Raw genomic sequence first — 24,959 nt, forward strand, 5'->3', positions numbered from 1 at the left:
TACATAATATAGCAACAATATAATAAAGATACCCATCACAGCCATAGGTTTCTTCATGGCAAGGGGTCCAGAAATTCTGGGCTGGGCTCCAAGTGTTCTCCCTTTGTAGGGGCCATTCTAGATATACTTTTTTGGGGGAACATATGTGTGTATAGAACACCTCAGAATCAGGAAGCCCACAATGGATGCTTGAGTTGGGGGCTTCTTACAACTTGCTGGCCATGTAGGCATGTTTCTTGCTGTGTGACAAGACCCAGGACAAAGTTCTCCTATCTCTCCCCAGGACTGGGCATGAATCATTAGTCTCACTTGTATCGATAAACAATGCTGACAAGCTGATAAAACCACTCTGAAACTTGCCTTGGTTACTAAACAACACTCTTATTCAGCACCGTTCACCTCTCGGCCCAGTCATGATGGAACCGCAGAGGCCAGCAGTCCGGGACCTTCTCAGTACCACAGAATGGCTTTTCTTGCTCGATGCCTACTATGCAGTGAGGAGTCAGAGAAACAAAATTCACATTATGAAAGCAAATGGAGGATGAAGAAATAATCCTTTCCTTGGGTAACTGGGTGCCCATAATTACAGAAAACAGTGAAGAGAAAAAGAAACAGAGAGAGAGAGAGATTTTAAGAAATTGGCTCATGCAAATGTCGGGGGCTGGCAAATCTGCAGAGAGACTGGCCGGCTGGAGACTCAGGAAAGAGCTGACCTTGCAGCTGCAGTCTGAAGGCCACCTGCAGGCAGAATTCCCTCCTCCTTGGAGGAGGTTGTTTTTTTTCTTTTAAGGCTGATTGGATGAGGAGCATCCACATTACGAAGGGTGCCGGCTTTACTTAAAGTCTGCTGATTTAAGGGTTAACCTCATCCACAGAATATCCTCTCAAAAACGTCTACACTAGACCCAAATTCATACATAGAATTAACCATCACAATGGGGAAAGCCATGTTTTGGGGGAAAAATACGGAAATTTCCAGACACAGTAACGTGTATGAAGATTAGATGGTTAAGGAAGGAAGGCATTATAAGTATGGGGAGTGGTATGAACAATGAATACTAAGTGGCCTAATTAGAAAAATCTATGTAAGCAGCAGATAGACATCACTCCTAATACATGGACTGAAGCCAATTTTAAAACTTGTTGTTTTAAAAATTATTGCATTCAGGTGATAGTTAGAAACGGATGAATTGTGCTGAATTCTGCCACTCTCCCCCGGCCCCATATACACACCTTTAATTGGTTAATACATAGACATTGGCTCCTAGACTTATCCTTAGAAACTAGACTGATCAACCACTAACTCTTCATTTGTATGGAGACCAACTGCAAACTCCCTTTGTGAAAAAGAGGGTTGAGCCCTGGCTGGCATAGCTCAGTGGATTGAGCTCGGGCCTGCGAACCACATAACTGTGGTTCGATTCCCAGGCAGGGCACATGCCTGGGTTGCAGGCCAGTTCCCAGCTGGGGACTCACAAGAGGCAACCACACATTGATGTTTCTCTCCTTCTCTCCTTCCCTTCCTCTCCAAAGATAAATAAATAAAATCTTCAAAGAAATTAAAGACTTCTTCCTTATTAAAAAAAAAGAGGGTTGAGTTATAAGGTGAAAGCCTTAGGTCTTCTTTCATGTTTGCTGTGTAACTGTACCTTATAACAAACTATACATCATCTTGCCTATTTTCATGATCTTCCATAACAATTCCCTTACAAAGGCAGGCAATTCCTCATTTTATCATATGCAAATTTATGGGGTGAAAATTCTTCTCACTCACTTCTTACAGGCCAGGTTAACTACTCACTTTTATTCCTTTTCCCCCCAAAACTGTCCTTTGTTTTATTTTCCATGTTGTCAAATATTGTAGTTATTTTTACTACTCTTGACTGTATATTTATAGCATTTCTAGTTATCAGAGAGCATTAACATTTTAGTAACAGAAATAATGCTCTGACATTTATGACAATGACATGCAGTGGTACTTCTCTGAGTATTGACTGAAAGAGGAAAGGTAGTTGTTTTTATCACATCTCAACCAGATTTTTGAGGTCTCCCATGTTCTAGCCTCTAGGGGAGTTTCTGGAAAACAGATGGAAATAAGAAATAAATGGAGCTTTAAGGGGTCTGTCATTGAGCAGTACTACAACAGGGAAATAGCACTACAGACCCTGGTGGGAGGGGACAGGGGTGACGTGTTCCATCAGTCTGCGCTTGGCTGGCCATAGGACAGATCAAAGGGAGCTTTAGAGAAGACATGATGCTAAGCTGGATGTTGGTGAATGAAGCGAGTTCATCCAGAAAGGGATGGAATGGCCTTCTAGGCAGAGGAGCCAGCAGGCGCCATTTCAGACAGGTGTGAGATGCCTGGTGTAACCAGGCAAGGCCTGCAAGACCTGAATGGCCGGTAGGAATGTGGAGGTGAGAGGGGTGGAGGTGAGACTGAAAAGGTAGGCATGCCAGTAGAGTCTGAGTGCTAATTCAATATTATTTTAATTTATTTTTGTACACTTATTTATTCTTTGAGTTTTTAAAACAAAAGTAATGCATGTTAATTGTAAATATAAGTATCTCTTTTAAGCTTAATTGTTTTGTAAGGTAAAGGTGGCCAAAGATCTAAATTTTTTAAATTGATTTTTTGAGAGAGAGAGAGAGAGGGAGAGAGAGAGATTTGTCGTTCTGCTTATTTACGCATTCATTGGTTGATTCTTGCATGTGCCCTGACCAGGGATCAAGCTTGCACCCCTGGGGTATTGGGTCAACACTCTAACCAACTGAGCCACCCAGCTGGGGCTGGTGACCAAGGATCCAATGGTTAAAATGCACTCTTATCTCCCAAGGCCCGTGCACCACCTGATTTCAACTTGTTTAATCCAGAAACATGTACATTTTGTACTTGCCTTAGAAATCATTACGACACCTTCTGTAACTGAAATAACAGCAAAACAGAAAAGTGCTGAGCAGTGCTTTGTAAAAAGGGCTTGTGATATGTTTAAATATTTGAAGCTAAATTTATGCAAGTAAATTCTTATTAAAAAGCCTAATTTTACCTCCTTAAATAGCTAGTAAAAGCAGTTAAACAGCAGTTAATAAGCCAGTACAACATAAGTGTTATCTAGTACTGTAATAACAATTACAATGCAATTGAAAACAGACATATTTGTTTTATATTATTTGGCTATGAATAAAGTCTTGAACTATTTTTTAACATTTTAAACCATTTATGGAAATAAAATAATTGTGTTAGAAATGTCCCTAAGAATCCATCTTGCCATTATTTGGTTACATCCACATTAATGAAGTAAGAATTTATTTAAAATACAGAAAAAATAGGCCCTGACTACTGTGGCTCAGTGGATCCAGTGCCAGCCTGTGAACCAGGCGTTGTTGGTTCGATTCCCAGCCAAGGCAATGTCTGGGTTGCAGGCCAGGTCCCCAGCAGGGGGCATGGGAGAGGCAACCACACCATTGATGTTTTTCTCCCTCCCTTTCTCTCTCTCTTCCCCCCTGTCTAAAAAATAAATAAATAAAATCTTTGGAAAAGTAAATAAAATACAGAAAAAATAGATTATATAACTTTCATAAATCACTTGAATAATCTCCATAGAAATACAGGCTTTTGTTTCACTTGTCCAACTAAACTATGCTATAGCTTAAATCTCTTACCTCCTTTATCAGATCTTAATAGAGACTGAGCGTATCGATCCACATCCTCTGTAACAAGCATACTGTATCTGTCCGTTACTGAAAAACAATCGAAACTAGCTAATTGCTTAATTGTGACGATCACTTCTAACCGTCTTCCTCTGAGTGACACACACACCGGTATCCTTTTTGTCATAAGTGAAGAAACAGCCATTGCAGCAAGTCAACTTCCATGAGCCAATTCAGCAAACCTCTTTGAAGAACAGAAGTTCATGTCTTTAGTCTCTAAGCACATCGATGCCCACAGTGGCAGCTCCTGAGACTCACAGGCTAGAATAATGAACAAGTGTGCCCGCCTGCGGACTGCTTTCTCTATGAAGTAAGTTACAGAGGGAATCCGCAGAACTTGTAGAAGGAGACATGGTAGAAGCAGACTTCAACATTCTGTTAGTGGTCATGTGACTTAAAACTATTGCAGGGCCAAAGGGCTCTAGAATCTATTCCCAGGTTGTTATTTGAGGAAAATCTTTTATTTGCAGGGTCATGTTTTAGGGTTGCCAAGGGACACCCTCAAACCATTATGCCAAGTGCTCATTTTTTATAATGGAAAGATCTTAACTGCAAAGATTTCAAAATCAATTTGTTAAAAGTCCCATTATATGAGATATTAGACGTAGGCAATAGAAACAAAATATATTGAACTAAAAAGATAAACATGGAAAGGAATAACCTGTATCCCATAGCATATTTAAATAATTCAAGAAGAATTCTTGAGTGCTGCCTTTCTCCCCTCCTGTTCCCATGGCCTCACAGTACTCATCTCTTTAGCTTTCCAGTATTACAATGTATTGCTAGTTTAAAAAAAAGAATACCCAAGATTTGTACCCAGAGCTCCTAATGGAGACTTTCAATGAATCAGCATAGTGACTGGGACACTAAGCCAGAGGGTAAGGGGATGGGTCCCTGGTGAAAAATGGTGGCAGGAGGTCCTCGGCATTATTCTTACCCTCAAAGCATCAGATATCATTTAAATGTGCTCTAACCTTGGTGTGTGTCGAATGCAGTGTAGTTTGCAGAGGAGATGCCAGTGAAGACACTCTAGAGAGGCAATTTCTCTCACTTAAAGCTCTTTTCTCTAGAACGTATTTCTCCTTGAGTAGAATCTGAATTAAAGGAGCAGCATCTGAAGGCTTTGTGGTCTGAAACATGCATCCATGAGGCCACTGAGGGGCCCAGCTCCTTCCTCCAGGCAGCGTTTCCGACTCCTCTCCTTACACAGGACTACAAATTGTGAGGGTGACGTCTCCCGCAGCACTTCCGCGGATGCCGCAGCCAAGGTCAGAATCACGAGAGACTGCCTAGGAATATAGGGCATTGCCCGCACTTCGGTTTCTGTGATAACTGGGAGAGAGCACAGGGCAGACTGGGCCTTCTCTTTCATTGTGTGTGTGGGGTGGAGTGGGGGTGGGAGCGAGCTGCAGGGTGGAGTGAGGGCAAGGAACGGGGAGAGGAAGGAGACTTAGGGAGGAGAAGAGACTGGGAAGTAAGCCCGGGGCTGGTATCTGGGGAAAGGAGAACCAATACCTCTTTTGTTGTCAGGAAAGCCCTGGGCACAAAGGGTGAGTTTGAGTTTCACTTCAGGTCAGTTCAGGGCATTCTGAAAAGGCAGTTTTCAGACAGTGAGCTTAACTGACTGACTCCGAGGTAATTAAATCACTACATTAGGCTGCTGACCATGAAAGCAGAAAAATACAAGCACACACAAAGAAGACAACAAAAACCTTACATTTGTATCTAATTATATCATTAAAATGTTTACTGTTCCATGTAATAATTGCGTGGCTCATATTTGATCATGATGGAGTTTCTCTAATTGGTTAAAAGTTTTACCCATTCTTCTTGTGAGACAAAATTTGGCTTTACTTAGTAATTTTTCATTCAGGCTTGTAGGGTTCCATGCCATCTGACTTTGTTTTACTCTGGCCAGGGTTTTGGCAGCTTCTGTGGTAATTTTCGGTTTGATTCCCTCTCTCCAGTGATGTCTGTAATTGTGGACAACCAGTTACCTGAGGAAAGGATTCTTTCTTACACCTCCATTTGCTTTCAAAATGTAAATTTTGTTTCTCAGACTCCTTAATGCACACAGTAGGTGTCAGGCCAGAAATATCATTTTGTGTACTGAGAAGGTCACCCAAAAAGGACATGTTGGCCTCTATAGTTCCATCCTGACTGGGTCATTTTTTCCCTTCTTCAATCAGTGTTACTCTTGCTTCCCATAGCTTTATATCTCAATTATTCAGGGGTTGAATAATTATTGTATGATGCAGATTATCTAGGCACTTAGTTTCTGTTCCTCCTTACCTCCTATCTTCTTTTGCTTTTTTTCTTTATCTCTTTGTGTTTTGTCCTTTTGCAGAGGAACTCCAACAGCCATCACAATAAGGCCTGTGGAAGAAAACATGACATATGAGGCAGTAGTGACATTGATTTTTGCCTTGTTCTGGTTAATGGTGGAAGGAGAGAGTATGCTGAAATTTAGGACTTGTTAAACAATTTCACATTTCGAATTGTAAACTGTGATATCTTTAGCATAGTGTTTTGCTGAATAAAATATTCTAGCTCTCCTCAATCTTTTCAAAAGATACATAAAGGAGTTAATTTTCCTACAAAAGGAAGCAAAACTCAGGAATTCTTTCATCTTGAAACAAAATTTCACCCAAAGAAGTTCACATGTGATTCTTAACATAGATGATCATTTTTTTATGTGGAAATAAGATACCTAATATTTAAAATCTGATTGTTGACCCATATCTCTTGAATGCTAAAGTAAGAAAGCTTTCCTGAAGTCATTTAGTTAAACCTCCTGATTTTGTAGGTGATAAAAATGAAGACTTGAGAGGTAAAGTGACATATATAAATCACTAGTCACTTAATACCAGAGCCAGAACTGGGAATCTTGTGTCAGTCAATACCCTCTTCAATGTGCCATGTTATTATTGAAATCTTCTAGTAATGAGTGCATAACAAATTTCTAATTTTGGGAAATTATCTTGGGAAGTTGAACTCACAAGTGAAAATGAAAAAAATGAAAAATTAGCCTATATCTACATGAGACAGAAATATGAGACCCTGTCAGTCTGTTGTTCTGAGGGGCATATGTACGTAACTGAGGGAGGTCAGCTTTTCTTCCTCAAATGCAAATTGGTGTGTGACCAATGTTTATGAAAGAAGTCAATCTGTTAAACTCATTGCTGATTCCTAAGGACTTACCTCAAAGCTCTTTCTCCACTTAATTGACTGCATACTTTTATCTCTTTTACCTGCTAGCCATCAGCGTCTTCACAGAAAAATCTTAGTTTGTTGTAGCCACAGGGGAGACACTTAAGCACCAGGCTGTCTGTATCAGTTTCCCTGGTTGCCATAAAATATTACTACAAACCGAGTGGCTTAAGACAGCAGTAATTTATTCTCTTATAGTTCTGAAGAGCAGAAGTCCTAAAATCAAGGTGTTGGCAGGGCTATGCTCCCTCCACAGGCTCTCAAATAACTTCTGTTCTTTCCTTCTTTCAACTTCTGATGAGTGTTAGCATCACTCCAATCTGTCTCTGTTTTAACAGTGCCTTCTCCTCCGTGTCTCTATGTCCTCTCCTCTTCTGTATCTTATAAAGACAATTGTCATTGTATTGAGCCTCCTCACCCATCCAGGATGATCTCAAGATTTTTAATTATGTTTTCAAAGTCCCTTTTTCCAAATAAGGTCACATTCACAGAATTGGGGTACTAGAGTGCAGACATATCTTGTGGGGAGACATTATTCAACTCACTATAGTTACCTTTTCACAAACAGCACAGTCAACTGTGCAAACTTGCTCTTCCACAGCCTGGGTGACCAACTGTCCCAGTTTTCTTTGCCCAAACGATTTCCTAGGAGTGGGACTTCCAGTGCTAAAACAGAGGAAGAACTTGAGTAAACTGGGGGTCTGTAACAGAACAGATAGCCTGTGTGACCAGCATCTGCATTCTGGAGGCTTGGGAGGCATCGTTGCACGATGTCAATGCAGAAGAAAGCAAACACCTCTGGGAAAAGGTGGGTTGGCCCTGAGGTGCCCCTTCTCTTCCTTTTGACCTGTGCTTTGACAGCTGTGCCAAGTGAGTCAGAAGTTTCTGCTGGAACAGACCTTAAGAGAGCAGTTCTTTCTGTCAGTCACTCACCAGACTTGATTTCTGCTCATCACCTGTGACAGAACCTTGCAGTTTTTCCTCAGCTCTTGGTGTTTCTAAGAGGTCCTATCGCAGAAGCAGCTGGCTGGTTCATTCTAGCTACCCGGATACCTCAGCAAAGTGTTCCTTGAGAATTTAGCGATGATTTATGCTACGCTAAAATGCCTTCCTTTTTTTCACCCTGCCCTCTCCCTCGTTACCACCCTTTCAGTCTCCTCCACAAGTGAAGCAGTGAGTAAAAGCTGGGGCTTTGATCTTCTAAGAGGCAGTGTCCCTTTCTCTGTCTGCTTGAACCAGAGGTCACTGGGTGAGGAGCAGCAGAGCTGACCTCAGCCAGGGCCCACATGCCTCCCTCTTTGAAGAGTTCATCACAGCCAAGGACAATGAAAGAGGCCTGGTGTTCACTGGCTGTGGAGATGTCTGTGTGCTGTAGCCCTCCACCTTGTTCTAATGATTTCTGCCTTGAGAGAACAAGATAACCCCGCCTTCAAACCCACTTTACGAGCTTCTGGCACTGCACACATCCTCTTCTGACCTGAAGCTTCATGGTGATGGAGGCTGTATCTGGTTGCATTTTTAACCCCATTTTATTCTCTGTGCTGAACAAGATAAGACTACTTGTGGGAAAACAGCTGCTTCGGATCCAGTTAGAGGCAGTAAATTAAAATACAAAAGTAACATGAATGAAATGGTAGAATCTGGACATGATCTTGATGATGAAATGACCACACTTTCTACTTTTGTCACAGATTGATTTTATTTTTCATTTATACTGATTTTACACTTTTTCATGATTAAAAATTTTAATCATCTAATTCAATAATTTACAAAACATTTCTTGATCATTGTCACATGTAATTGTTTAAAGTTTATATGCAATACTTTTTTTGAAAGAAAGCTTTTAAAAGTTTAGGTATTCTTAAGAACCAATTTCCATTTATTCACTCATTTATTCCATCTTGATTTATTTATAGTGTTTTGGAGTGTATAGCTTTGTACACTTTCTTACTGTACACTTTTCTTGGCAGTTGCTTTCTGTATCACAATATGCATATGTAGTTTGTCATAGTTACTGATATTGACTTAATGTTTTACTAATTAAATGAAGTAGAGAAAGCTCACTCCCATTTAGGTTTCTTTACTTCCCTACTTTTTAAATAAAATTGTCTTTATATCCTTTACATTCACTGACCACCACATCAGATTGTTTTATGATTTTTGCTCTAAACATCACGTGCGATATAGGAAACTCATAAGAAAAAGGATAATTTATTATATTTGCCCATTTTGCCTTTTACCTATTTTTACCCATTCCCATGTTCTGTTTTTCCTTTTCGAAATTCCAAGTCTCCTATTACCATTTCCTTTCTGTATAGAAAACTTCCTTTAGCCATTCTTTAGGGGTAGGTTTGCTACCAATAAATTTTCTTAGTTTTTCTTCATCTGAAAATGTCTTTATTTCTCCTTTGATATTGAAGAATGTTTCCACTGGACACAGAATTTGCGGTTGACAGTTCTTTTCTTTCAGTGCTTGAAAAATATTGTTCCATATCCTCTGTCTTCTCTGGTTCCAGATGATAAATCCCCTGTCATTGACTCTGGATACTTCCGAGGTTTTTCCTTGGTCTTTAGTTTTCAGAGGTTTAATTCTGATATGTCTTAGTGTGGATTTCTTTGGGTTTATTCTATCAGGGGTTCAGTCTTCTGAATGTATAAATGTATGTCTTTCTCCAAATGTGGGAAATTTTCAGACATTATTTCCTTGAATACATTTTCAGCCCCACGCTGTCCTCTCATTCTGGGATTCCAGTGGCATAACAATTAGCTCTTTTCCACCTTCTAGCAGCTAGCTCCCCAACAGTGTTCATTCCCCCCACTCCATTTTTCTTCCTATAATTTAGGATGGGTAAATTGTATTGATCTATCCTCAAGTTTACGGAATTCCTCCTCTGTCATCTCTATTCTATGATAGAACTTATCCAGTGAGTTTTTTATTTCTGTTACTGCATTCTTTGTAATTTCTATTTCTTTGCTGACATTTTCTACATGTTTACTTGTTTCAGGAAAATTTATAATTGCATATTAAAGCATTTTAATGATGGCTTTTTCAAAATCCTTGTCAGCTAATTTCAAAATTTGATTTATCTTAATATTGGCATTTGTTGATTGTTTTGTCTCATTGAGTTGTTATTTTCCTGGTTTGGTAAAACCAGGTTTTTTTAAACATGACATTTTGATATTAGAATGCTCTGAGCTCCATTTAGTTTTCTTTATTTAGCACACAGTCTTTGTTGATCTGTAGCTTGAGGGCTGGGCAAGTGTGTTTGTTAAGCTTTTGGCTGAGCCGCACTGGCATCCTTGCAGAGAGCATTAGTTACACTGCCTTGATGCAGACAGGTGAGGTGGCGCTTCACTTTCCCTTTGCCTCATAAACAGTTTCTAGGAGGGAGTGGAACACTGCTTTCTTGTTTCTGAATCAAGGTGTAAGTTCAGCCAACCTTGGGCCCTATTGATACCATAGAAGTAGATGCAGAGGTGGGGTGAGGAGGAAGCAGAATTCTAAGTAGTCCTGCCTTCTGACACCTCTTACCACCTTATTGGTGCTGGTTGGAAGTGGAGGCTCAGCTACTCTGAACCCCACTTCCAACACATTGAACCCCTATGATGGAGGGAAGAGTGGGGGGTCAGTGTTTGGACGGGCCCTGCTTTGTCCTGTATCTCATTCTGACTCATTGATGCCAGGCGGGAAATGGAAGATTAGCTGACTACTCAGTCGCGCCTATACTACTTGAAAGGGGAACCAGAATGTCCTACTTGTTCATGTACTTCAGTAGAACTTACGCAATACCCATTATATTATGACCCCCAGCATTAAAGCAGGTGCATAAGATCAGTAAAGAATAAAGACAAAGTTGAATCTCTTCCTTCTTGGATCTTGCAGTCTAATGAATGAGACAAAAAATTAAAGAAATAAATTTCTAAACAAATATTAAAATCAGGTAAAATGTCAAGAAGACTTACAAAAGGAAGGGCAGAGAAGTTTTCACACAGGGCATGATATTTTAATTAAATCTTGAGTGAGTAGGAGTTGGCTTGATGAAGGGTGTTCCAGGAAGAAGGAACAAATAGTTGATGCAAAAATCATGAACTAGGAAGGACTTGGCACCAGGGAAGGATTGTCAAGTAGAACTATGATACTATTAGCAATATATATAATTTTAAATTTTCTAGTAGCCACAATAAAAAAATGAAAGGGGACAGATGAATTTAATTATAGTGATACATATGAATCTGAAATATCCCCAAATACTATAATTTAACATACAATAAGCATAAAAATTAATGTAATATTTCATATTCTTGTTTTCATACTAAGTCTTTGAAATCTGATGTGTCTTTTACATTTATATCTCAGTTTGGACTAGCCATGTTTCTTGAACTCAATAACCACATGTAGCTAGTGGCTACTATCCTAGACAACACAGGTCTAACATATGATAAGTCTTAACTGAGTGATGGATGTTGAAAGTTCAGGCTTAAATCAGAACAAGAATCATAATGCCTGTGTCACTGAGGTGGCTGGACACAGGATACACTGGGCATGGACTGGACAATTGCAATGTGCCAGATGAGAGAGGTTAGGTAGTGAGGATGAAGACAAGTGAGTAGTTTGGAGGGATATTTGAAAGAGAGAATTGGCTGAATCCACAAGATTCAGAGCCTGAGTTGTTGTGGTGATGGCTTAGCATCCTGGTATGAGCTTTCCTCAAAGCTGGGAACGCCAGAGCAAAAGCAGGTTTGGGTGAGAGGGACATTTGCTTTACACAAATTTAGGCTGAGATACCAGTAGGACATCTTGTTAAGTAACAGCTTTGTCAGAAAGAGAGGATCACTAGTGCTTATTCAGGGATCAGCACAGACATGGCAGAGAGAAGGTCCCCATACTGGTTCACTTTCCCACATGTTCTTAGTTTAGTACCAATTACCCAGAGAGCATGGATTTGTATTTCCAAAAGCATGACCAGGCTCTGTCCTATCTCAGGGCATTTGCATCGACAGTTTCCTCTGCCCGGAATGCTCTGCACAGCATGTTCCCTCGTCTTTCAGGCCTGGGCTCCAACAGCACCTCCTCAGGGAGGCTGTCTCTGACCACTCCATTAGAAATTACCGTAATCTCCTCTCTTCTTCCTCTCTGAAAGTATGTATTACTTTCTTATTCTCTATGGTATTTTGTTGAATCCTAAATGCTATCACTGATGATTTGTAAGTTAGTTTATGGCCCACCATAAAGAAAAACCACCAAGAAAAATATGGCTCGCCATTAGTTTTAAAATGTATACTAATTTACATGTGTTAAAATGTGAAAAATTGTGTATTAAAATCAATGAAATCTGATACCCAGGTTAGTCATTTAATTTTCTTTAATGTCGGCCTTTGCTACCATTAAGTAAACAACATGAAAGCAAGGATTTTGGTGTATTTGTTCATTGTCTAGAACAGGCCCTGACCCCTAGGAATTACTCAATGTATCATTAGGGAATGAATGGGTAAGCATGTCTTCCACCAAAAGTAAGTATGGTGATAAGGCATAGACATTTAAAAATAGGCATTGCATAATGAAGTTCAGGGCAGCAGCAGTGCCCCAAGCCTGAGCTTGTGAACACCTCAAAGGAAGGGAACAGAATATTCTTGCTAAAGGTCTTCTTTTAATAACAAACATATTGTGTAGCTAAACCTGATATGTGTTAATAAATAGCAATAAGACCCACCTCCATTCTTCCTATCACAGGACTGAAGGCTATTTAAAAATGAAAAAGGAGAGAGGATTTAGGAGTAGATTAAGCATCCAGTTCCCCTTTACTACTACACAGCACAAGCATTTTTACTCATGTGCCCACACTTGACCTCTCGTTTCCCTCTTTCACCCTGGGCTTCTGTAGTAGCTACATGACAAGGGCATCTAATCATTTCTAGCATATGACAACATTTGATTCAGATTCCTTTATCAGCACCACCTTTTCTTCTCTCCTGTTTGTTCCACCCTCTGCCTTTAAGGAGACCCGGAATGGACCTCGGAGATCAGTGACACGTCCACCACCTCTTCAAACACTTCATGTAGAAAACCGCTCAGAGATGTGATTGTGGGGCCCTAGACCTGGAAAATAACTGTCATCAAGACCTTTACGTCTGTTAAAGGAAGTCATTCCAATGACATTGCTTGGCCCAAATTTATTGTTGGAAATTATACATATATAATTTATATATATAATTTTTCTAACTATATATATGAACAAGAGAGTGCTTTTAAAATGCATTTATAATACATTTATCTGCACTCTATTATTTCCATTTGTTAATTACAAATCAGTTTATTTAAATAATTTGAAGACTCCAATTTGCTTTATACATGGAATCTCAATAGCATGTGTAAAGCAGGCTTTTTAAAGGTTGTTTTTTTCCTTAAAAATGTGTGGATATCATTATAGCAATTTTAATATGTTGTAAAAATTTAATGCATTTCCATTACATACAAATGCAAATTCAATAAAGTGAAATTAAGTTATATATAGTATGCATTTTTCTATTTCCCATTATCATTACTTCTTAACGTTCAGGGTAACAGATCCAGTTAGCCATGCCTCTTAATTAACCCTTAAAAGAAACTTAAGCTGCTGAAAATGTTGTCTTTTAAAATCAGAATTACTTCCAAATTTTTCTAGTGGTCTAACTAAAAATAGATTTTAAATATGCCAAATTATTGGGTGGGAGGAAAGCCTGATGTTTCTATATTTTGGTTAACCTGTAAAGACTTTCTTTATGATTCATTTGAAAAAGTATCACCTTGAAAGTCAAGCTATTTTCAGGTGGTGACCACACAGTACAATATACAGGTGATGTTTTACCAAACTGTACACCCAAAACCTACATAGTTATACTGACCACTGTCACCCTAATACATTTAATCAAAAAGAGTCTACCTTTAAGAAAAGAAAGTCAAGCTTTTCTCCAAAGCTTTGTGTAAATCCACATTAGTGGATTCACTGTGATCTGTGACCCTTAATCAGAAGCAAGAGTGAGAAGGATTCTGCACAAATGCATGTCAATCTCCTCTGCACTTATCCAGCTTTCCAAATAAGGCGAGAAAACAAAACACTGTTAATGCATAAGCAATTCACAGAGAATCCTTTAAAACTAAATCTTAATTTTTTATAAAGTTACAAGATAACAGACACGTAGTTAATATGAATTGTGATTCTTTGCTTGAATGTTGTATTTCCTTCAATTTGTTTTCTGGAATATAGCAATGTGAACACCAGACAGGTGGAAGAAATCCGAAGCAGTTTGAAATACAAATAATTTGTGGTGAAAAAAGTATTGCATTTTGGTTAAATTTTAAAATGTAGTTTTCTGTATTTATTATAATTATAATTGTATATATATATAATTTTTATCCTCATCTGAGGATATGTTTTGTTGATTTTTGGGAGGAGAGAGAAAGAGACATCTATGTGTTAGAGAAACTTCGATTGGTTGCCTCCTGTATGCACCCTGACCGAGAATTGAACCCACAAGCTAGGTATGTGTCTCAAGGGGAATCAAACCCACAACTTTTTGGTGCGTGGGATGACGCTCCAACCACCTAGACACATGGCCAGGGTTGGACTCTTAACTATAGGAGTAGCCACTGCTATTTGTTCTGTGTAAAGTTCTTTGTCTGCACTGACTCCTTTCACTCTCTCCGCAACACTGGAGCAGGCATCATCCTCACCTGGAGTTGACAGAGTGATTGAACTTGGCCTAGGCCCTCCCACATCTAGTAAGGGTTGGAGTAGACATTCAAACCAGGGTCTGCCTGACTCCAAAGCCTGTGTTCATCACCATGATGCTCTCTTGACTCTTAAATATTGTTGCTCAATGGAGAATGTCATTTCATAGAAGGCCCAAAGTATTCTTTTTAAGTCCTACACAACTATTGCTCAGTCTTCAAACAATGTTCCACAGGGTTGTGTCTTACTTGCAATGGTTAATTGGTAACTTACATATATGCTAGAACCAAATCTATGTTATGCCCTCTGACAGAAAATAATAACTACTATTTATTGAAATTTTATTATGTGCTAAATACTATATCAGGTCCTGTACCTATCATTTCACTGAACATGTACAACATTAAATAGACCTGAGACAATTTACAATCTAGTTAGAGAGATGAGATATATATTTGCATACACAAAATAATATTTAAAAAGAGACAAATAACCAATGCACAGCACTGTTAAGTCATGTGATAAATTCCCAAGCGAATCATATAAACAACATGTGCAATGAAGTTGGAGGAGGGTGTGAACACTGTGGGCTTCCAGGAGCTACTGTGGACTCATTGAATGTGACTGTCTTACTGTGTTAAGTGATAAAGTGTTTCTTCATTTACTAAACTATGGAAGGTGAGATCTAGAAATAATCTTAAGAAATCACCGTAGGCAGAACACTTCCTTTATCATCTTGATAACACGGAAACAGCTTATTATTCTTAGGTGGTGGGTTGTTTACTTGGCACTTTCAATTACATTGCTATGTACATTACTTCATTTGCTCACACACACACCCCACCACAAGGGACAAAAGCTGGAAAGCTGGCCTAGGGGCCTGTCTCCATTTTCCAGATGAGAACCTGCAGCTCTGGTTATTCAAAGATTTGCTTCTGGTCACTTGGTTAAGGAGAAGCCAGGAATTCCTTGGCATTCTTTATGCTGCTAATACTCTCATGACCTAGAAAGAACTCGAAGCCATGGTACTTGGCCATGCTGTGTCCACCAATGGAGTCATAGTTTCTGTACTGGCATTGGAACACTTTCTTGGAAATAAGCATAGTGTAAATATTACTTGTTTTATGGTTGTGGAAGTAGTCCTAAAGATGGAAACTCAGGGAATAAATAAATACATTGGTCACTAATGGCAACCCTTGAGTCACCGCTTGGGGAGGGTAAGCTTCTCAGTGCCTTTCTGGCCATGGGGAGCTGAGTGGATACTGGCCACTTCCCTGGAGGGTGTTCATCGGTTTGACTGAATAGAGAAGAGCACAGATAAGTTATCAATGCACCCCATCCCAGCCAGATATAATCTAAGCCTCCAAACCTCTGTAGATGGTCCAGTTGGAAGTTATTCTCTCCACCCTCCTACCCCCCAAAAAAGAATCTTGGACTTGCCTTTGTTGCATTCAGTAAGGAGGGGTTCAAAGAACTCATTGATTCCTCTCTAGGCCTATATCAGGGGCAAGGAGTGTGGGCTTGTGGTAGGAGTTAAGGGTGGGCAGCAGCAAGGAACAAAAACTTTCAAAAGGAAGAAAATGAGCCAGTTCTCTTTCATTTTTTTTAGATAGGAATTATGGTCATTCTTTAAAGAGGTCCTTACAAGGGCTTGCAAAAGCTAGCAGACTCTTTTATTTACAGCCCCAATCCCCCCACATCTTTCTTCTTTCAGTTTTTGGCCATCTTAGGCACAGGGTAAGATTCTGGATACAGTCTGGAAAAACAGTGCTGTGTACAGGTTGAGAGCATTGCAGCTAATTGCAAGCCTTCGACATGTTGCCAAACTCTCTGGCTTTCGGTTTCCTTCTCTGTGAAATGGGGCAGTAGTAGTTAGTCCCTCAGCCAGTCGGGCTGTGTAGGGAGGGTTAGTACAGCCAAGCACTTGGAACAGTGCCTGGCTCAGAGTAAGTCCTCCAGACATCTCAGCTGTTCTTATATCTTGAACAAAACCCATTTTTTTTTTACTATTTTAATTTTTTATATATCAAAATTATTTTTCTAATTCTATAACATATTCTTAGAGCTACTGAGACATTTTATTTACACTCACTTGTATTTTCATTTAATTTCTACCAAGAAGTAAATTGACTTTCGTGGGCTTCTTATGGGGTGAGGGGGTTCAGACTGGCATTAATGCCATAAATGAAGCAAGGTTTTAGGTTAAAAAAAATATTTCTAAAAAGTTGAATTGTCTTTCAGACCCTTTTTAACCATTTACTTTATTTATACAATTGAAATACTGTACACTTACCACTTTCATCTATGTGTAAGTGATTCCTTTTATTAATTTCAATTTACATGCTACCCTTCCAGAAATCAGCCCGCTGTGTAACGCAAGGTACCTTTACAGTGACTTTGCCTATAGACAGGACCTTGATGGTAATACTAAACCTGGCCCCCCAGGCACCAAGCAGCAGTGAAGAGTTGCTACTCTTTCGGTATTCTTTTTTCAAATGTACTATATTCATGGTACACTCACATTGCTGCTAATTGGGAGGGAGTAGGGACAGAGCTGCTGAGTCCAGTAGCTTCCTTGGGTCATTTGAAGGCCCTGGCAGCAGCCAGTGGGCTGGGGCAGACCCCCAGACAGAAGGAGGCTCACACCTACCCAAGTACAAGGAGAAAACATGAACTTTAATTTTTCTTGGACTTTCATGTCCTATATTTTGGTCTTGTAATATTTGAGTATAATATCTTTTTTTTAAAAAATATTTTATTTATTTATTTTTCGAGAGAGGGGAAGGGAAGGAGAAAGAGTGGGAGAGAAATATCAATGTATGGTTGCCTCTCATGCATCCCCTGCTGGGAACTGGCCTGCAACCCAGGCATGTGCCCTGACTGGGAATCGAACCACGATACTCTGGTTCGCAGGCCCGTGCTCAATCCACTGAGCTACGCCAGCCAGGGCTGAGTATAATATCTTAAATAGTAATGTGGGTTTTAAGATAAATTTTCTAAGCATCATGGTACCCAAATATATTCTTCCCTCAGAAAATACTAAAGTGTAACAGTCTCTTTTTGTCGTGTTTTACACTTAGTAGCTGAGAGCTTTTGTGTTCTATGTGACAGTCACTTCCCCCAATCATGTAGAATTATAGGAATAACCGTGTTTGTTGCAGAAAGACAATGTAACCTCAGAGTATGTTGTAGATTTATAATATGCTTTTAAAAATGTTTGCAATCAAAAGAACTTGCCAGGTAACCATATAAGTGATTGGACAAGACAACCTACCAGGAGGAATGTGGGAGGGAAATGACTGGAATGTTAATAAAATAAAAACCAATTAGAATGAATTTTTAGTGCTGTTGATGGTGGTAAAATAGACATTTAAAAATACTACTGATGGAAGGAGAATAATTTGTAAACCTGTGAGAAAAAATTTCAGTAAATGTAATATATTTTATTTGCATATAAATATATCACATATAATTGTTTATATATCATGTTTATTATATAACATGTATGAAGAATAAATTAGTAAATGTACAGGGACATTATACATATCAAGATACCTATATTTTTATATTGCTATAGATAGATCAAGAACAAAACATTGTGTTTTCCACTAGTTTTATTAAGATACCATTGACATAACACATTGTACACATTTTAAGTGTACAACATAATAATTTGATATATGTTTACACTGTGAAATGATTACCATGATACATTTAGTTAATATCCAAGAACCAAACACTTTGATAATAATTTCATTTCTAGGGAATTATTCTAAGGAAACAATCAGATGAAAATTAACACATTAAAATTGTCACAAGAATATTTATAATAGCTAACTGATAGAAGCAATTTAAATAAATGTCCAGAAATGAGAAGTGGTATATTACAACTAATCTACTTGAGGTAATATTATATACAATTAGTAATTATAACTTGTTAATAAGGGGTTTCAATGACATGTAAAAATGCTTATGGTAGAGAGACAGTTAAATGAAAAATGAAGAATATAATTTTTTCTGTGCAATGTTATCTTAACCATGTAAAATTGTATAGAAAGAAGGCTGGTTGTATCTGGACGTGGGAATCTGAGTTCCTACATCCAAATTCCCACGTTCAGACCAAGAGGAGGTTTCCTTAAAGAAAAAAAATACTTAGTTTAATTTTATGAGAAAGAAATGTCACAAATAACTAAGTTAATGTAAAGAATTTGTTTAAAACTGTACATCCCGGGACAGGTCTCTGGGGAGTGAATTTATTCTTCAGCAGCTCTTAAAAATGAGATGTTTAATGGTGAGCCTGAGGTACGTTGCATCCCGAGGCACTTCCGAATCAAGAATGATTTGGCTCAGTGTGACTTTAATGCTAGGAGAACACATTGTCTTCTCATTTTTTTTGAAAATGGAAGTCTATGTACAGGATTTACTCAACTCTGTGTAAGTAGAAGATCCAAGAAAGAGAACCCTGCATTTTCCTATCTTCGTGTATCATGTACAGTGTTGTGGCTGCAAGTTTTGTTCACTAACAATTATATTTTTATTAATAATTATTTGATTAGGGTCTAACCTGGCCTCAAAGAGTCTCCCACATGAGAAGGTCTACATCTGAATGATGAGAATAAAGTAGTTTCCAAGTTTCTTTGAGCAACATCAAATACGACCTCATGCCAACTGACAGGACAATTTCCATCACTAATACGTGGGGCAATAAGGAAAGAGACAGACCACCAATGTGTTTCACATGGGCCACTGCATCAAGCTTTCCAGTGCTACCAATAGGAAACTGGCAACTCTCCAGGAAGTGAAAGGCTCCTTTCCACTCCCTGAGCTGCCATATGTTTTGAGTTGATGCTGATACTTTAAAGGGTTTGTGAAGTGGCCAAAGGACTTTGCTTGTGCATATGCCTTTGAACCTGTTTTTGAAGACTATCCCTCATTCCCCAGTGGTCATTCTGGGCATTTTAACAGCTTTGTTTGTACAATAATATGGATACGTATTTTGGTTTAGAATCATATATGAGCTCTGAATTGAATATAATTGTTTAATTTGGCCACCAAAATGCTAAATCTGCATGGCACCTGTGTGGACCCCACATGTGGGACTCCCTAGCTTTCCAGGCTTGGGCATTTCAAGTACCCTTTTTTCCAGCTGGTGACCTGACCTGAGATATCAGGGTATTTCGAGTGAATCTCAATTGTCCTGTAGTTTCCCTAGGTCTGGCCCCTTTGACACTTTAACATAACAGTTGTCCTTATAACTAACTCCTGGGAGAGGAGAATTCTTCAGTTTAGTTTGTCAGATGGCAAGCTTTTGCAAATAATGACTTAGTTTTAGAGGAAAGAAATGAGCTTACAGAGAAATGATAGAGGCCTTTTACATTGGAGTTGGAGGGATGTAAGACGCAGAATCTCGGAGGGGTCCCTTAAGTGGCTCCATGCCTAGTAGGTTGTTGAACTGATAATGAATAAGGGTACACTACATGATTAAAAAATAATAAAACAGTTCCCAGATCGGCATTTTGCATAGTACAGATGGACAGCTGGAGGAAATTGAGACTGTAGAAGCAAGTGTCTGGAGTGGGACTCGATTTAAATGCAGCAGTTTGGAGGAGATTTGAGGCACATTATAAAGAAACTAAACCAAGTCTCCTTTTTGGAGGGTCTGTTGGAACAGGGTATCTGTTGTGGTAGAACAATGCAAAAATACTCTCTGTAGGACAAAGAACGTCCCTCTGATTGTGTTGAGGCCTCTTCAGTCTTGAGAACGATGAAGAATGTGTGCTTAAAGAGCAAATTCCTGCCTGCACCCAAGGTTTTTCTCACGAATTTTTAAAATACTCATCCTACCATTTGTCAGAGTTGGGCTTTTTTAAATCCAGAAATCAAAATAATCCTTCTCTCAACTGAGTTTCCATTACTTATTTTTTTAATGATTTTATTAATTTATTTATTTATAAGTATTTCCTGAGAATCTACTCTGTCCCAGACACTGTGATCAGTGCTAGGAATGCAAAAAGATAGAATCCCTCATTCCAAGACACCTTGTATATTAGAATCTAAGCAAACAGATGATTAAAATACAATGTTTCTAAAGTATCTCTATTGTAATCATTTATTTAGATGTCTGCTTCTGTAGAGGACCTAATTTAAGCAATAAGCACAGAGATGAAATCTCATATATATTTGATTCCCTAGCATCTGGAACACATCCTATGCATTTAAGTAAAATTATCGCATTTAATTTAATTGAGTTATATAAAGAAGTTGTATCCAGTACTTATGTTTTGCTAATATTACTATAGAACTTTTATATTTTGGAAAAACACTATAAATGCTGAGCCCAAATTGATCCAAATCTGGTGCCAAAATGTAATATTTAAAAATATATATTTTTATTTTTATTCTAATTTTTTAAAATATATATATATATAAGGGAATAGTGTCATATAATGGAAGAGTTTGGAGTTTGTACTTAAAAGGAATGGATTTCAGTTCTCTGTTTGCGACATCTTATCTTAAGCCTAGTTTCTTGTATCTCTAACAGGAGAGTATAAACTAAAACTAACTTAAGAGTTTTAAATGAGATTTAATGAGATAATATATGTGAGGGTCATTTTTCAACTATAAATGAGATGAAATGTTAAAAGCGAATCAAAGAGTCAATGAAATAGAAAAAGCTATTCGGTGTTGTGGTAGGCAATTACTACTTTATTTTCTGCTCATCACCTGCTCTTTCCCAATTCCACATGACTTTGTCACACCCCTGCCTGGACCCCAGCCAGGAACATCTGACTGAGTCTAGGTCAGACAGACTCTGCCTTTGTGGAACTGGGACCCTGTGCAGATCCCTGGGTAATGGAGGCCACTGGAGCAGCAGCAGAGTCCGAGGGGTTCCAGCAGCTCCTGGGTGGGAGAGTGTCACCACGCTGGTCTCTGCCCCTTCCAGGCCTGGATGTTTAGCCTTCCCTTCTAATCTCTGAACCGTTCAGCAGTGTTTCAGAAAACCCCTTTCTTATCCTTAAGTTAGGCACAGCTTTTGTTTCTCGCTGCTACAAGTATTATTGATAAAGGCTCTCTCGTAGGTGGATTTTAATTAATGCTAATATCTGAGTCTTTGTAGAGTCACTGCATACTCACTCTCTAAGATGTGAGATACACTTTCTGACTTTGAGAAGCTCAGACTGCTTTTCACCCCATGTTTCTCAAACCATCCCCACTGGGGCTGAAACTGTCTCAATTCCTGCCACGCATCAGCACTTCCCTGTGGAAGCGCGTGCCACCTGCAGAGTGTGGGGAGGTCCCCAGGAGCATGTCTCAGGTAGTGTGCAGAAGAGTCTTCTTGACCACTCCTTGGCATTCACCATTGCCCTCTCCTGCTCCAGCTGCTCCAGTGGTAAATCTTTCATTGCCGACGTCCAGAAGGGCAGCTGTTCTGGCAGTGCCCTCTCAAAACTGTTCAGCTTCTGATGCTGCGCCCCTGAAACATGCAAACTCATGTGAAATGCAGTAGTGATTCAAGGTAGATGACCATTCAATATCAGGTGAGTGCTCCAGAAAACAAGCCCTGGAACTTCTACTCTGGGGAGACTTTGGAAGATTGGGGACTCCTATTGCTTCTCAGAGGATGCACTGGACCTGGACAGACAGAGAGGAATGAAGTGAGGGTGTAGGGAATGGGAGAGCAAAGATGCTGAGGGTGAAATGAGTAAGGCTTTCACTAGCACTAAGAACAGACAACCCTAAAATGGAGGGGAGGAGTCCTGTGGACCCACAGAGCTTCACAACCAGAACTCACCTGAGTGAAGCCCAAAGGTGTGGTTTGGTGAGGAACTGGTGTGTGAGTTACTGAGTCCCTCAGCCTTTGGGATGACCGGGAGGGAACTGGGGCTGGAAGAGCAGCCACCCCCAGCTGTGATCAGCTGGGACCATGTCCCAGAATGCCAGGCAAATATTACCATTTTCAAGATATGCATGAATGACATGAATGGCAAATGTCAGGAAGAACTTTCACTACGATACTAGTGGAAGATGAGACAGGAACAGTAGCATTAAGTCCTAGTGCACAGGAAATGGAATGCCACGGTAAGGGATTTGGTATTTCCTGGAGGTCAGGGGAAAACTACTGAAGGGTTTTGGTTGACACAAGATTAACATTGTCATAAGGCCATGATGTGTTAGACCTAAGAAAGACTCAGATACAAATCATTTAATCCACATTCTCGGTCTTAGAGGGAGAAGGAAAGGCTTGGACATAACAGTGTCACTTGCATACTTTGTCAAAAAGTGCCCACTCCTCTCCCCATCCACCAGACCAGAGTCTGGCCCATCCGATGGGGATGCTGGTGAAGGGTGATGTGTGTATCCAGAGCAGCCATTTTCAACCTTTGTGATCTCACTGCACTGATAGACTTATTTCTTTCTGCAGCACACCAAAAATATACTGTCTTTGCCAATCTGAACACAAATAGATAAAATTTTAATTATTTACAAAAACAATAATGGCAATCATCTATGCATCTGCTTCAAAGTGAATTCTTACAAAATCAGGTGCCTATACTTTTATGTAAGGATTTCTGGTACCAAGAATCAACCAGTCAGATGCAACCTTATTATGCGATGTGACCAATAAGATGCAAATCTACTATATGACTTACATATTGATGATTTAAGACAGGTCATTCACATTGGACAGCTATTGTGTTGGCTGTTGTCATTTTTTAATTTGACAATCTAAGGGAAAAGAGGTCAGTGCCTCTGACTAAATAGTCAGGTATTACATGTTTTAAAAATTCTTAAAAAAAAAAAGCCCTGGCTGGTGTGGGTCTGTGGATTGGGCACTGGCCTGTGAACTAAAGGCTCACCAATTCAATTTCCAATCAGAGCACTTGCCTGGGTTGCAGGCCAGGTCCCCAGTTGGGGGTACATGAGAGGCAACTGCACGTTGATGTTTCTTTCCCTCTCCTTCTCCCTCCCTTCCCCTCTCTCTAAAAATAAATAAATAAAATCTTTAAAAATAATTCTTTCAAGCAGACTGGTTGAAAATCACTGCTCCAGAGTTTTCTTCAGTTAAACTAGTCTGGTTCATGCTGATTAAATCTACAAGTTTTTTTTTTTTTCAGACATGTGGATCACCCTCTACCCTGGTGAAGTGACCATTTTTTCTGTTCCTAAGGGAGCTCTGATCAGTAAATCACCAGCAGATTCCTTCAGGTCTGACACTCGAATCACTTCCCCCCCTGTCTCTGTGGCCTATTATTGTAATTGCTCCCTCCAAGTCCTCACACCAGTAGTTCATTATTGCCATTAAATCAGGGCCTAACTCCACAGCAGCGCCCCCACCCCGCTCCCCACTTCTGGCACACGAACATCCCTGCACCTCTCCAGAACTTTCTAAAGTAGAACTTTCTCTCACCAAGGCATTTCTTAATTGGAGGAACATCCTGTGGATCGTCTGAAGTGGGGGCAGGGGCAGGCAAAGGGTGGGGTGATCGGACAGGTTGCACATACAGATCACTAAATAGTCAGGTATTGCATGTTTTAAAATTTTTTGTGGCACACCAGTTGGGAATCACTGCTCTGAGCTTTTGGATTCCTGTTCCTCCCGGGGCCGTTGTGATATTTCAGCCTCATTTACTGGTTCAATTAACCAGCTAAGGAAACTCTTCTGCAGAGATTCTCAGCCTTGGTGCTTATTAGAAACATCTGGGGCAATTAAAAAATTTCTCTTGCTCAGGCTACTCCCTGGAAAAATTGAATCACAGTCTCTGGTGGATCTCAGCACTATGAATATTTGTAAAGGTCATTTCAATGTGCTGCGCAGGTTGAGGACCACTGTATTAGCCTTAGGTGAGAGTACTCATATCAGTACATTCAGTTACATCCAGCTATTCCTTGATTCAATCTCTTCCCACCTATGTTTCCCAGGAGAATTCAAGCTTTAAATTCATCCTTTTCTATAACTCAACCAAAGTTAGAGAAGAAGCCAGTGGTAGAGCCAATACTAGAAGCAGGTCTTTCACCCCCACATAATGCTTTTTCCACTACACCAACAGGATTTGAGGCTGATAAGTCTGGATGTACCATAGGAAATAGCCTGGGAAATGTGTTTTTCAGTTTCTTTGTGCACGTGGTGGGTGATGGCAGGGGGATTCTGGAAACTAGGGAAGCAATCCAGCACTTGTTACAAGAACCTAGAAATGAAACTATAAAACATGGGACCATGGAAAGCAGCAGGACTAGAACAGAAGGGGTGGATCACGAAAACCTTTGAAAGGAATTACTGTGATTTCTTCAGCGAAGGTATGAAAGGTGAATAAAGGCTGAAGGGGGAGTCTA

Source organism: Artibeus jamaicensis, unplaced genomic scaffold (genome assembly GCF_021234435.1).
Source record: "Artibeus jamaicensis isolate MK-2021 breed Jamaican fruit bat unplaced genomic scaffold, CSHL_Jam_final contig_387, whole genome shotgun sequence".
NCBI lineage: Eukaryota > Metazoa > Chordata > Mammalia > Chiroptera > Phyllostomidae > Artibeus > Artibeus jamaicensis.